This window comes from Pseudoliparis swirei, chromosome 11 (genome assembly GCF_029220125.1).
Source record: "Pseudoliparis swirei isolate HS2019 ecotype Mariana Trench chromosome 11, NWPU_hadal_v1, whole genome shotgun sequence".
NCBI classification, from domain to species: Eukaryota; Metazoa; Chordata; class Actinopteri; order Perciformes; family Liparidae; genus Pseudoliparis; species Pseudoliparis swirei.
The window spans coordinates 405,788-420,756 of NC_079398.1; positions in this window are offsets into that span (position 1 = coordinate 405,788).

Here is a 14,969-nt window from a genome sequence, read left to right on the forward strand (position 1 = left end):
AATATTTAAATAGGACAATGTGCAAAAGGACCGTACACTACATCTTTTAACGACATGCTTTCACATCCCTTTCTGTTCCACTTGCAGACATGGACTTTGAGTTTTTACCCAATTCCTTGGGTTTAAAATTGTGTTAAAACTTGTTTCTATTTTAATGGTGCTTTATTTCCACATCTATGCACATGTATGTTGTTATGGGTAAGCGTAGATGTCTTTCTTTGTGAAGCGCTTTGGAGCAAAAGTGCAAATGTGTTTAGCTTCAGAGGGGTGTATAAATGAAATACTTGAGACTTATAAATTGTCTTGGTTGTTGTATTGCTTCTCAAGATGTCTTGCAATGAAAGCAGTTTTACAACAAAGATTCACACTTTGTTTTGTGAGCTTGAACTCAACTGAACTTCACTAACCTCAACTCAAAGTGATATTAAGATATTGTTCCATTGTGCAAACCTTGTTTGCCATACATGGAAAAAGCAATGTGCAATCCCCTTAAGGTTACCAATATTACAATAATGGAAACAGTTTGCTTTACAACTTTTTATTTTTGGATTATTTGTATTTCACTTTTCTGAAGCCTCTCCTGAACAAAAGAGGACATTACATCAAAAGCAGACTTTGGGGGGTTTTATTGGTATTTGTGTGGGAATAAATCTAATCTGAAAACTTTTCAAATATAATTAAATTACATCCGAGAGTCTGGAAAACCTGTACAAAGGGACCTTATTCACACAAAATCTACTTGATGTTTTCTTATGTTGCTGAAAGTGAAAATCTGTATTTCCATTCAGGGGGAAAAGCAAACGCTGTTTAGTGGTTTGATGTGGGGAGGTAATTGGCTTCCTCAACAACTCACTCACTCTCACTCAGTCACATAGTTCCAATTTATGAACACTTCAAATATCTTTTTGTCTTTGCCTTGTGCTCACACTCTCTCTCTCCATCTCTCCTCGTCATAAGTAAACGTGTGTGTTGCTGCTCTTCCAATATACACTACCGTTCAAAAGTTTGGGGTCACTTAGAAATGTCTTTATTTTTCAAAGAAAAGCACTGTTTTTTCAATAAAGATAACATTAATCAAAAATACACACTATACATTGTTAATGTGGTAAATGACTATTCTAGGTGGAAATGTCTGGTTTCTAATGAAATATCTCCATAGGTGTATAGAGGCCCATTTCCATCAACTATCACTCCAGTGTTCTAATGGTACATTGTGTTTGCTAATCGCCTTAGAAGACTAATATCTGATTAGAAACCCTTGTGCAATTATGTTAGCACAGCTGAAAACAGTTATGCTGGTGATATAAGCTATACAACTGGCCTTCCTTTGAGCTTGAAGTTTGAAGAACAAAATTAATACTTCAAATATTAATCATTATTTCTAACCTTGTCAATGTCTTGACTATATTTTCTATTCAATTTTCAATTCATTTGATAAATAAAAGTGAGTTTTCATGGAAGACACGAAATTGTCTGGATGACCCCAAACTTTTGAACGGTAGTGTATAATACTGGGTTTTTAATGAGGTTTGAAGCAACCATTAGAATAATGTATACACCATCAAAGAATAAAGGAGAGAGAGACAAATGAGATTACGTTAGGTTGCTTGTTTGTTTTGTTTAAAACAATATCTCATTTTTAAACTACTTAAATGTCCGTATTAATACCCTGTAAATGACCATCAGTGATCAAACAATCACAGGACTTTTACACAGGGGACGGACGTTTGTGAAACCAAAAGTTGAGTGATTTTTACTGATGGTGCTAAACCGCGCGATGTTATGTCACTGAATCACATGGCCTTACTTCCCTAGTTTAAATTAAATTACAAGTCTTATTTTAAGCCAAACCATGATGTTTTGACCAAGTTGCTTTGTTGACTAAACATAACAACATTCTTTTCCCAAAGTTAACCGCGTGTTACTATATTAATCGTGACCATTTCATAATGTTAACCACATGCAAACCTTCTGCGTCTAGATACTGCATAAAGCAGCACAATATTCAATTCAATTCAGTTTATTTGTATAGCCCAATTTCACAAATTACAAATTTGTCTCGGAGTGCTTTACAATCTGTACACATAGACATCCCTGCCCCAAAACCTCACATCGGACCAGGAAAAACTCCCAAATAACCCTTCAGGGGGGAAAAAGGGAAGAAACCTTCAGGAGAGCAACAGAGGAGGATCCCTCTCCAGGATGGACAGGTGCAATATATGTAATGTGTACAGAAGGACAGATTTAGAGTTAAAATACATTCAATGAATATGACAGAGTGTATGAATAGTTCATAGTAGGCATATTCCACGATGGAGACCTCCACGATCCATCAGGCAGATGGCGGTGGGGAGGAGGAGTGGGCGGAGTCTCAACAGTGGGCGGAGTCTCAACAGGACAGTGGCGTAGTCAGGAGCAGGAATTCCACGACCCAGACCTCGATGATCCATCAGGCAGATAGGATCTATGCCGTCTCATAGGGTCCGATGACCCCATGAGACGTGAAGTCAAAAGGACTCCGGGGAGAAAGCAGAGTTAGTAACGTGTGATTGAGAGATGAAAATTCATCCTGAAGGAGAGAAAAAAGAGGAGATAGGTACTCAGTGCATCCTAAAACGTCCCCCGGCAGCTATAAGCCTATAGCAGCATATCAAGGTGCTGGACCAGGTGAACCTGATTCAGCCCTAACTATAAGCTCTGTCAAAGAGGAAAGTCTTAAGTCTACTCTTAAACGAGGTGACTGTGTCTGCCTCCCGGACTGAAATTGGAAGCTGGTTCCATAAAAGAGGATTTAGTGAGTGTAGCTCTCTAGTGGGGCAATATGGTACTACAAGCGCCTTAAGATATGATGGTGCATCACCAATCAAGGCTTTGTACGTTAAGAGAAGAATTTTAAAAGTGATTCTTGATTTTACTGGGAGCCAGTGCAGAGCAGCTAGTGCAGGAGTGATGTGATCTCTTTTCTTAGTTTTAGTGAGAACACAAGCTGCAGCATTCTGGATCAACTGGAGGGACCTAAGAGATTTATTAGAGCAGCCTGATAATAAGGAGTTGCAGTAATCCAGTCTCGAAGTAACGAATGCGTGAACCAATTTTTCTGCATCTTTTTGAGACAAGATGTGCCTGATTTTTGAAATATTACGTAGATGAAAGAATGCAGTCCTTGAGATTTGCTTTACGTGGGAGTTAAAGGACAAGTCCCGATCAAAGATAACGCCAAGATTCTTTACAGTGGTGTTGGATGCTAGGGCAATGCCGTCTACAGAATACACATCACCAGATAATTGATCTCTGAGGTGCTCAGGGCCGATTAAAATTACTTCGGTTTTGTCTGAGTTTAACATCAAGAAGTTGCAGGTCATCCATGTTTTTATGTCTTTAAGACATGCTTGAATTTTACCGAGTTGGTTGCTCTCCTCTGGTTTTATCGATAAATATAGTTGAGTATCATCTGCATAACAATGAAAGTTTATGGAGTGTTTCCTGATAATATTGCCCAAAGGAAGCATGTATAAAGTAAATAAAATTGGTCCAAGCACAGAACCTTGTGGAACTCCGTGATTAACGTTGGTGGTTATCGAGGCGTCATCGTTTACAAATACAAACTGAGATCGATCTGATAAATAGGATTTAAACCAAATTAGTGCCGTGCCTGAACTGCCAATATGAGGAGTAGGGATTAGATCACATCGACTATGAACACAAGATCAACACTGGATCATCCTCCGGTCAATGTGCTCACAGCATCCTTGCTGTAACAGTGAATCATCAAAAGAGCAGTATATAATATTGTCTCTATCCGTTCTTTTTTTTACCCCCTTTAATCATTAAAAATAAGTACAAATGAAGAAAGGAACATCAACAAAGAGGTAACTGAAAGAGAGGATGAAATGAACAGAGATCTAAAGTGAGAGGAAAAGTCGAAGGTCTTAAAGGCTGTTGCAAGACGAGCTCTGCTTATTGGAGAATTGATTTAGGAGGTAAAGCCAGAACGAGTGGCTGTACTGCAGAACACACTTGAGATGGAGACACTGTTCGCTTGTACAATCATGACTGATCGTCAAAGAGAGGCTTCATTATGACTGCAGTGTGTTACGGGAGAGAAAATCAATTCTGAATGTGCAACTCAGTGAGCGTCATTACGGGTCGTCACGATCAATTCTCAATTCTCTGAGCACTATACGCCGCCCTTCCTTATCTGTGCTCGTGGATATCATGTCCCTATTTGTTAGAATCGAGGAAAAATAAACTGGAAAGTATAGCTTCTAAATCCCATTTGCCGGCATGCAGGTGGGTCCGTGGGAGGACAGCGCCTTGCTCCGAGTATCAGGACGCACCGCTGTTCTTGTACACCGCCTCATTAGAGATGTTATCGCCATGGGAGTTTCTGTATTCAAACACCTCTCTCTGCCTCTGTATGTGTCATCTAAGATTCCCCGGAGAGCTTTATGCAGTCAACAGAAACAAAACCCCAATTTGTCCGCGGCTTGAAGTCGGTTAAACTCTTCTCATTTAACTGCTCGCTGCTATATTTAGTTTGTCAATGAAGCGCGTCTCATCTCCTCTGGTGCCGCAGCATGTAATCTAATTATAATCCCATCCATACAGGATTTGAATACAGATACAGTTCACTGTCTAGTGAGACGTCTAATGCCTTAAAGTCACAGTTTAACAGCAGTTAGTGTCTTTAGCTTCAGTAAAGTGACGTATTTTTTTCACGAATCAGAGCAGAACATTGAATGAAAGATGTCACTGTAATATTTACGTGTGTGTACTGACATTTAATTGTCTATGTAAAACACTCGGTACTCGTGTGATCATATACGGCGCAATATGCGTCCATCTTTATTCTCCGATCTGACCCCTGACCTGGATGACATCATTTACAAGCGACACTTCCTTGAACCGGAAGTCAAGATACTACATCCCCCTTCTTTTGAAATAAACATGACTATAGCTGCCAAATAAAATAGTAAACATCACTGACTTAAACATTTCCGAACAAACTGAATATGGCCAGTTATGTATGCCAAATCTGCAAGAACATTGGATTACTGAAGGATACACAAACTATCAGTTATCAGATATGAACAGCTGTTACTAAATGGCATTTCAACTATGATAAATGTAACATTTTCATGAACATATCCCTCAGTTTTTCTAATGCTGGGTATCACAAGTTCAATCTGTCTGGTGGCTTCACGATGTGGCCTGATCTCTGGTAGTACAGTCTGGTGGCTCTTTGGAACCTGTATGACCTGCAGGGTCCTGCTGTACTGCTTGAGACTCAGTGTCCTCAAACTCCATCTGGTGGTTGTTTTGGTGGAAGTACCGGATCTTCTCCACTTTCACACGTCTGCAAGAGGTGACGCCGGTTACGCCTGAGCGTGTGACCTCCATCAGTGCGAATATTGTGGGATCTCTGGGTACCTGCTGGCTCGACGACTGTTGCGGGTTCCCATGTCCCTGTTGGAAGCTGGAAGCGGACCATAGCTCCTTCTGGTAGTGCCGGTAGTGTCCTAGCATTCCTGTCGTAATATTGTTTTTGTCTCTGCTGGCACAGTTGCCTTCTGCTGTGAACTACGCTGCGACAGACCAGTTCAGGTTGCAGTTGTTTCTCTGTGCTTGGTAGAATTGAGCGCAAACGCCTGCTCATCAGCAGCTGCGCTGGCGACTTCAGTCCATCAACTGGTGTGTTTCTGTATTCCAGTAAACTGAGGTACGGGTCTATCTGCTGTGCATGTGCTTTGTCCATGAGGGCTTTGACAGTCTGAACAGTCTTTTCAGCCAAACCATTACTCTGCGGGTCCAGCGGGCTGCTTGTGGTTTGCTCAAAGTCCCATGCGTGAGCAAAACCTCTGAACTCATGTGAACTGTAGCAAGGTCCATTGTCACTGACTACTGTCTGTGTCATGTCTCGTCGATTGTGTTAAGTTTTAGGTTTAAGTCCTGTTTTCCATGTCTGCTTTTATTTTGTAGTAACTGTCCTCTCTCATTTCAGAAACTTTATTTCCTGCACTGGTGTGTCCTCATTAGTGTGATTGTCTGCTCCACCCCTGATTGTGTCCACCTGTTCCCCGTTTCCTCATGTATTTAAGCCTGTGTCTACCTGTGTCTTGTGTCAGATCGTCTTGTCTCTTGTCTCGTCATGATCGTTCTTTATAGTGTAGTTTTTTGTCCTAGTTTGCTTTTCCAACATAGTTGTGATTTTGTTTTGTACTTTGTTCAGTCATTTTCCAGCATAGCTGTGATTTTCTGTTTTTCTTATAAACCCTTTTTGATACCCCTGAACTTTGGAGTCGTGCTCTTGGGTCCTGCTTCTTGAGTCGTGACAGTCTGTGGTATTCCAAATGTGGCGAACATGGATTTCAGCTTTTTTATGACAGTTGTAGATGTGAGGTTGGTGATTTTCTCTACCTCAAAGTACCTGCTATAATAGTCAACAAGAACTATATAGTCAGTACTGTTCCATGCGAACAAGTCTGTGGCTACTGTTTGCCAAGGTCGTTCTGGGATAGGATGGGAGAGCATCGGTTCCTTTGCATGAGGCAGATGCTGTAGCGGCTTTGATTTCTGCCATTTTGCGATCACTCACCGGTGCACTGCTGATCACCGTATGGATTTGTAAATCCATGCCTTCACTTAAAGAGTTATCATTACACTCAATCGGCTTTCTGGATAGCGTGTCCGTGACCGGGATTTGTTTTCCAGGCTTGTGTGTAATGGTAATGTCGTACCTTTGTAGTTGCAGTATCATGCGCTGTAGGCGCGGCGGTGCTGCTGCCAAGGGTTTCCGCATGATTGACTCCAACGGTTTGTGGTCTGACTCGACAGCCACCTGTCGTCCGTACCGATATTGATGAAAGCGTTTGCATCCAAAGAGCACTGCGTACAGCTCCTTTTCAATTTGAGCGTAATTTTCTTCGGTCTCATTCAGTGTCTTGGATGCATATGTGACTGGTTTCTCTCCCTGAAGCAAAACTGCTCCTAAGCCGCATTTTGAAGCATCGACCTGTAGTTTCACCTCTTTTGTTTGGTCGAAGTATGTGAGCACTGGGCCGGGCTCCTGTGTTAGTAAGTCTTTCATTTGCTGGAATACAACATCTTGGTTCGAGTCCCACATGAACTCACTGTTCTCTTTCAGCAGTTGTCTGAGCGGGGCGACTGTCTCTGAAAGTCTGGGTGCAAACTTGGAGAGGTAGGTGACCATGCCCAGTATGGTCTCCAGCTCTGCTTTGCCGCGTGGGGGGCTCATTTCTTTAATTGCTTTGACTTTGTTGGGGTCGGGCTTGATGCCTTCTCTTGTCAGTTTATGTCGAAATTAGCTCACCTCAGTTACGCAGATGATGCTTTTGTCTTTGTTGAGCTTTATTCCTTTCTCTCTGGTTCTCTCCAGCATGGCGCGTAGGTTGGCATCGTGCTCCTCTTTAGTGCGGCCATACACCAGAATGTCATCCACTATGGTTGCGACACCTTGAAGCCCCTCGTAGGCCTCGTCAACTCTCCTCTGGAACTCATCCTGTGCAGAAATTATTCCAAACGGGAGCCTGTTGAACCGATATCTGCCGTAGATGGTGTTGAACGTGGTCAGCATGGATGATTCCTGGCTGAGTTTTATTGTCCAGTATCCAGATCTAGCATCTAGTACGCTGAAGTGCTGTGCTCCAGCTAGTCTTGGTGTGACATCATCTATAGTGGGAAGTGGATAGTGGGGTCTCTGGATAGCTTTGTTTAGGGCGCGGGGATCAAAACACACCCTAAGCTTTCCTGTTTTAGGTTTTTCCACTGCCACGAGTGCATTTACCCACTCAGTCGGCTCTGTGACCTTTTGGATTATGTCCTTTTTTTCCCATATCATCAAGCTCATCTTTGAGTCTGTTGCGCAGGGCATATGGGATGCGGTGTGGTGGGCAAACCACCGGTGTTGCTGAGGGTTTAAGGTGAAAGGTGCATTCTCCAGGGAATAGTCCAATGCCTTCAAATACGTCAGCAAACTCTTCTGTGATGCTGGCGTGTGTTTTTGGTTGTGCGTCAACCATGTGCACTAGTTACCTTCGCATTGAAAATGCCGGAAGGTTATGTTTTGATCGCCGTGTATTTATTTATTTATTTGTATGCGTGTTATTCGCAAAACTCAAAAAGTATTGAACCGAATCGCATGCAATTTGGTGGGATGATTGTTTATTATCCGGGGACCAGTTGATTAGATTTTGGGATCGATCGGGTCAAAGGTCATGAACAGGTCAAATCTTCTTGAATCACATGGAATTTGGTGGAATGAATGGTTATTATCCGGGGACCAGTTGATTAGATTGTGGGATCGATCGGGTCAAGGTCAAAGGTCATGAACAGGTCAAATCTTCTTGAATCACATGGAATTTGGTGGAATGAATGGTTATTATCCGGGGACCATTTGATTAGATTTTGGGATCAATCGGGTCAAAGGTCAAGGTCAAGGTCATGGAAAGGTCAACATCTTTATTTTACCATAGCACGATACATTTTTGTCCAATTGGCATGCAACTAATGCCAAAATGTTCATAATTCAATGCCCAATCTTGTGATATGCGAAGGTATGCGCTCTACCGAGTGCCCATTCTAGTTTGATCATGTTTAAATCTAAACATGCACGTAGGCCCAATACAGGTGGGGCATTTTCTTCATACACTATGTCAAAATCTAACATGGCTGTTTTCTGCCTGTATCTGCATGCTAACTTGCAAGTTCCTTTCACTTCAAGTCTCTGTCCACCATATCCTGAGATATTGCTATCCGATGGACCTAATGTAATACTTTCTAATATTTTGTGAAATATGTTTACTGGTATCACATTAGCCTGGGCACCTGTATCTATCTTGAGCTTTAGCTTGTGCCTTGCCTTCCCTATTTCCACCTCTGCAAATGTCTGTTCCCTTGCTGTATTTTCGTTTTTCTTTATAATAGTGTCAATGTACAGATCCATTGGTACCTGTTCCGTGCTTTCTGTCACAGTATGCACTCTCTTGGGCTTGTACTTTGTTGGCTGATACTGTGTTTTCATCCTACACATATTAGCAAAGTGGTTGGGCTTCTTGCACTTCGTGCGACCGTGTTCTCTTCCGCATGCTCCACACTCCTTGCCGTGCGTGACACTGTTGCTGTCGTTGCCGCCAGGAAACTTTCGTCCGTATCTTTGTTCGGAACTGAACGGCCTTCTGCGAACTGCATGGACAGACTGGCTGGCTGTGTTAGCAGCAGGGAAACCCATCGTCTTTAGCTGCTGCTGCGATAGCTCGTGTGAGCGCGCAATGTCTGTCGCTTTCTCGAGCGTGAGATCCGGACCATGACAGAGTAATTTCTCCCGGACTCTTGGAGAGTTTGTAGCGAAAACAATCCGGTCTCTAATCATCTCATCAGCGTTAGGGTAGTTGCAGTCCTTTAGCTACTAGCAGGTTTAGCTCAGTCTAAACTGGTCGAAACTTTCACAATCCGTTTGTATCTTTTCATGGAATTTATATCTCGCGAAAATGGAGTTAGCTTTGGGCGTTGCATATCCTTCAAACTTCCCATAGTATCCTACGTTTGGAGTACCTTTCTCTCATCTGCCGTGAGGGTCCATGTGTTATATACATCTCTGCCTTTCTCACCGATCCACAGGAGTAGATAACTGCACTTTCCTTCCTCTTCTTTAGCACTTAGCTAAAGAGGAAACTCTTGGCAGCAACACCGCCGCAGCAGCACTGCCGCGCCTACAGCGCATGATGCTGCAACTACAAAGGTACGACATTACCATGACACACAAGCCTGGAAAACATTAGCTCCACATGTTGGCGAAACTTTCTCCATGCGTCGGGCAGGTTAGATGACTCCCAATCCATCCGTGGCGTGGGGACGCCTGCGTTCCTCCATCTTCCGTCGTCAGGTTCGATGAGAAGCAAACTATTCTGACACCATGTAATATTTACGTGTGTGTACTGACATTTAATTGTCTAAGTAAAACACTCTGTACTCGTGTGATCATATACGGCGCAATATGCGTCCATCTTTATTCTCCGATCTGAACCCTGACCTGGATGACATCATTTACAAGCGACACTTCCTTGAACCGGAAGTCAAGATACTACAAGATTCGCTGGAGGTTACTTACAATATTGTAAGACAATATCATCCACTACAGCACTCGATATTCAACCTAGTCTCAAATGCCTCACCCTAGGGTGTTTGTGTGAGACAGACCGAGCTTTCAACTAGCTCTAATCTAATCCCATCCGCATCATTATTAGACACTCACAGCAACAGACAAGAGTGTTAACAGCGAGAAAGTCCTCCTCGGGTCGGTTGGAGGGGCAGTTATTAGGTCAAACCAACACAGGACTTTCACCCAGGGAACTAGTGTTCATGTCCTGTGTGAAACCAAAAGCTATTTTTGTAGCCTAAATCTAACCAGTTCACAAGGTTAATCACCTGTTACAGCGTTAACCACGAACATTTCTGCACACGTGGCAACATTAGGGTTGAATCATTATGTTCATCCTGCAAAGATATGAAGCAAACCACACAAGTTGCTGAGTCAGCTTATGATTTGTAGACGTTAGCATCTTTACAAATGTCAGTGTGACTTTGGTATTGCTCTGTTTCCTTCCTAATGTTCACATTAATCGGGTAGGTTGATGTGACCGACCCCAAGTTGAGTTATCACAATGAATTGTATGTTTTACAGCAAAATAGAGGGATTTATTTCTTTAGCTTATTTGCATTTAATGTGAAATAATGAACATAAGGTCAAAGGGTTGAAGTGAAAACATTATGTTTAATTTGAGTGTCTTAGAATAGCTCGAGGGATCCTTTCAGCAATTACTCTTCTTGTTGTATTTTGCATATTATAAAGTTCACATTCAATACCTGCACACACTAATAATTAGTGACAATCTGCCGGCATATGGGATGTTATGCAAATGATGTGCTTCAAATGGTGTGGAGCTTAGGTTTGAACTTCTTTCATCTCAAGCTTTCAGATGAAGTATCTCCCTCTCTTATGACTAACAAGCATGAGGACGGTGCAGATTGATGTCAACACTGAAGAGCATCTGAAGTCGCTACCCATCCAGCAGACACAGACATTCAATTCAGTTTTTTTTGTACAGCCCATTATCACAAAATACAAATTTGCCTCAGAGGGCTTTACAATCTGTACACATACGACATCCCTGTCCCAGGACCTCACATCGGATCAGGAAAAACTCCCAAGAAATAGAAAAAAAAACTTTTCACGGGGGAAAAAAGGAAAGAAACCTTCAAGAGAGCAGCGGAGGATCCCTCTCCAAGATGAACACATGCAATAGATGTCATGTGTACAGAAGGACAGATTAGAGTTAAAACACATTCAATGAATATGACAGAGTGTATGAATAGTTGGTAGTAGGCATGGACCACGATCCAGACCTCCGTGATCCATCAGGCAGATGGAGGTAGAGAGGAGGAGTGGGCGGAGCATCAGCAGGGCCATGGCATCAGACCCAGCCAGGTCCAATGGACCCTATGAGACGTGAAGCCACAAGGACTCCGGAGAGGAAATGAGCTGCTTGTGCAGAATGCAGATGGCTCGAAGTTATGCGGAAGATCATTATATTTGCTGTGGCTTATATATGACCTTGGGAACAGGGAGTGTATAAAAAGAGCTTTTGTGGTTATTGCGTGTTCTGGCGGCGGTGGACAACCAGCACACTCGGGGGGGATTTGTGCATTGACATATTTCTTAAGAGCAATTCTATATCTTGCTCATATCCCCAAGTGTGTGCATGTATGTTGATATGTCGGGGAGTAGGAGGGGATGACTGCATATTTGTGCGTGTTGTTTATCCCACAATTCTCTCAAGACTGTTTATATGTAACCCTCACACAGTATATGTATCACTGGAAGATCTTGTCTGTGTAAGAATGTAACTTGTGCCTTGACCTTCCTCAGCTTGTCTGCGGACATTTGAACCTGACCGTGGTGTTTTGTTGTCGTGAGTAAGGACACATTGGTGTGACATGTGTCCCCCGGCATCAACAGCCTCACTCTGTATCTCTCATTACAAGCAAAGCAGCCTGATTAAAGCTGAGACAACAACATATCATTTTACAGTTCACATTGGTCAGGGTCGACGCTGATTACTTAGAGGTGGCGTTTGTTCTGAAGGCGCTCCATCAAACGCGGTAGTTTATAATGTGTGTGTGTGTGTGTGCACAGAGGTGGATGCCTGCATCTGAAGCCTTAATGGGTCATGGGCCGTGTGGCCGAGAGGTCATTCCACAGTATGAGTCGAAATGCCAGTTTTAATTTACCGCGATAGGCAGCAGGAATGCCTCCAGATGTGTGTGGAAAGAAGCATTAACTCCACGTGAAATGCACTTGTTCCGCCGAGCTCCAGGCTAAATGCCTTCTCATTTGAAGATCAACCAGTCAAGACACTTTTTTACAGAATCTAGCAGGATATTTATCTGTAATATCATCTATGTTGCCTCTTTGATTGCAGGCATAAATAGAAAGCTGCGCTGTATTTAGCCAACCAAGAATCAATACACGGCAATTGTTTATTGTTCCACGTAGAACAATAATGAAAAATAGCATCCCTGAACTTTGATAACGCCGCTCTTTACCCTCCTGTGGAAAATCAGGTTGCATAATCAAAGGAGTAACTCGTAGCTCAATGATTCCAAAGGATGAAAGAATGCAGAAACAATTCAGGCCACATTCAGACTGTTTTGCTAAGATTTCTGAATTGAGAAAGGTATTCCTTGTACTTATTGCATTATCTTGTCTTTCCTCTCTTTATCTTTGTTCTTGTATTTGTATGTGATTGGATATGTTAGCTAAAACGTTGGGTCATTCAGCATCCCTTTTGTTGGGTTTTACCTTCTAAAGCTGATTAAAATTAAATTTCCTCTGCCACATCTATGGATGAATGGATGGCATATTTCTTTGGATTTCTGCCTGTTGCAGTTTCTTAATTTGTAAAAGAGAAGGTTAAAACTTTCCACAGGACTTCTTGTGAGATCTATTCTTTCCTGGGGAAAACGCCATTGAATTTGAATATAATGATAAGCGATAAATCGATTCAAGAGGATAATGTGTCTAATAATTATTATTTTAACCAATTTAACGTTCATTTATTGTAACGAAAGATGTTTACTAAAAATGCAAGGTATTATCTCGGCCACTGTACTGGTCCTTTTCATGAAAAAGATGCCAAAAGCTATACGACCGACAAGGCAGCTACACAAGTTCAGTATGAGTGTCTCAGCTGCTGAATCCCTGACAGTCAACATATTTACAATATTAAACACCCATAGGGAGTAAAATCAATAATTAAATTAGAGGTGCAACACTCAGAAAGCTGCGAAATTGCTTTTCTTTTAAAAGCCCATAATTATTGATGAAGAAAACTGCATCCACGCACTGATAAACACAAATAACATGATAGAAGATAAATAGCACGAATGACCTCAGAAATTACCAGTGAAATGAGTCAATATCTCTGTGAAAAAGACTGCAGATGATGAACTCCAAGACGCTGCTTATTATGTGAAGTGAACATGGAACAAAGAGAATAAACGCTGGAGCCTTGAGCGACGGAGAAAAAAAGTAATATCGGACAATAAGTTATATTTCCTTTTTCCACAATCATAAAGGGTTTACATTCAAAGAAAGCCAAAGGATGCCTGAGTTTGAATATATGAGACTATGTTACAGGACAAGGGGTACTCTATTATGCAACCCTGTTTGTCTCATGATGCCAATCATCACATTTAGAGAATAGAAGTATTTTTATAATATATACATCTACACAGCTTAAGATTTTGTTTTATTTTAAGGCAGCTTCACATATTAAAACTAGAACGGGCACTCGGTAGAGCGCATACCTTTGCATATCACAAGATTGAGCATTGAATTATGAAAATGTTGGCATTAGTTGCATGCCAATTGGATACAAATTGACCGCGCTATGGTAAAAAGAAGATGTTGACCTTTTCATGACCTTGACCTTTGACCCGATCGATCCCAAAATCTAATCAAATGGTCCCCGGATAATAACCAATCATCCCACCAAATTTCATGCGATTCGGTTTAATACTTTTTGAGTTATGCGAATAACACGCAAATAACGCACGCATACAAATAAATACACGGCGATCAAAACATAACCTTCCGCATTTTCAATGCGAAGGTAATAAGAGTACAAAACAAGCCCATGGTGTGATATTATCAATAAAACTTCCTTAAAATAATTGTTCAACCAAAGTACCAAAACATGGATGTGAGATTTACCTTTTGCTGGGATGGATTTGTCATCTGGGAATAATGGACTTAAAGATGTCTCTGGTACTTTTTGACTGACATAGACAAGAAGTTCTTAAAACCCTGAACAGCCCTCAACAGCTTCTTGTTTCTTCTTGTGGAAATAAGCTAATTCCATTCTGTATGACAGTTGCATATATTGTAAATCCTTTTATTGCAGCTCTTCGTGGAAACAATGTGATGTTTACTTTGTGAAATATTCAAAACCCAAGAATCCATATTTTTGCAATGATACATATTTTCACAAAATTCCTCCTGACATATTGGGTGTCTTTAGAAACTTTGTATCTCCACATTCAAGATCACATTCGATTTCATTATGTAATGTAATTAGATGAATTATATTTACGTTTCACTCTCACAGCCATCGTTTGTAAAGGGGTCACCAGGGATACGACATCCCTGGAGATCCTAACGACCACTGCTACTCCATTGCTCCATCCACCTGCACTTTTGTATGACACACGATAGCTTTCAGTGACTATATGCTTAAATAATTCAAGCAACTTGAAAGCAATACATGAGGCCACGTACCCGGAGCAGCGCCAGGCCGCTGTAAAGACTCGTGCTTCAACACCGTTATGAGCTCATTGTATCGTGTGTGTGTGTGTAGTTGTGTGTGTGTGAACTTGATAACGGTCTCTATGAT